This window comes from Morone saxatilis, unplaced genomic scaffold, assembly GCF_004916995.1.
Source record: "Morone saxatilis isolate NCDOM2014 unplaced genomic scaffold, NCSU_SB_2.0 Contig15, whole genome shotgun sequence".
In the NCBI taxonomy this organism is placed as follows: domain Eukaryota; kingdom Metazoa; phylum Chordata; class Actinopteri; family Moronidae; genus Morone; species Morone saxatilis.
In genome coordinates, this window is record NW_023339707.1 from 574,230 (window position 1) to 574,778 (window position 549).

Below are 549 nucleotides of genomic sequence, written 5' to 3' on the forward strand. Positions count from 1 at the left end.
TCTTCAGCTGTCACTATCAAGTAAAGGCAATAAAAGCCCCCAAAAAAGGCTGTGATTGGATTTCAACTTTACTCTTCTGCGTGTATGTCAAATGAGCTATAGGCCCATCCACCCTCCCGACCCCCACATTCCTACTTTCTGTTTCATTACATAAAAAGCACACTTCTCGCTACATTGCCACTGAGTGTTGGTCACACATCCTTCTGGACCTCAAGGGATCATTAAGGTTTATTTCAACTTGGGTTTGTCCCTCATTTCTATCACTTATGATCACATTGTACTAGATTGTCCTTTAAACTTCATCAGTCTGATAACCAATAAGACTCAAATGTTCAAAACATTTCTTTAAGAAAATCTGTGTGATCCTGTGTGATGTGATGTTTGTGGCTGTGGCCCTTCACCCCCACCTCTCCCTCCTGCAGACAGATTAGACAGTTTACTTCAGACATTTAACTCTTCTCTTGTTCTATTGCAGGAAGCTCCTGACAGATTAAAGTACATACTGTCAAAATAGCTGTATTTCGCATATGAGCATGTGTGTGTGTGTGT

The 549-nt window shown here is 41.0% G+C and overlaps 1 protein-coding gene across 1 annotated transcript in view; it reads left to right on the forward strand.

The window, feature by feature from the left end:
• Nucleotides 1-549, forward strand: part of LOC118324920 (paired box protein Pax-7-like) — a 41,685-nt gene that overhangs the window by 25,005 nt on the left and 16,131 nt on the right. The gene's annotated exons all lie outside the window — the stretch shown is intronic.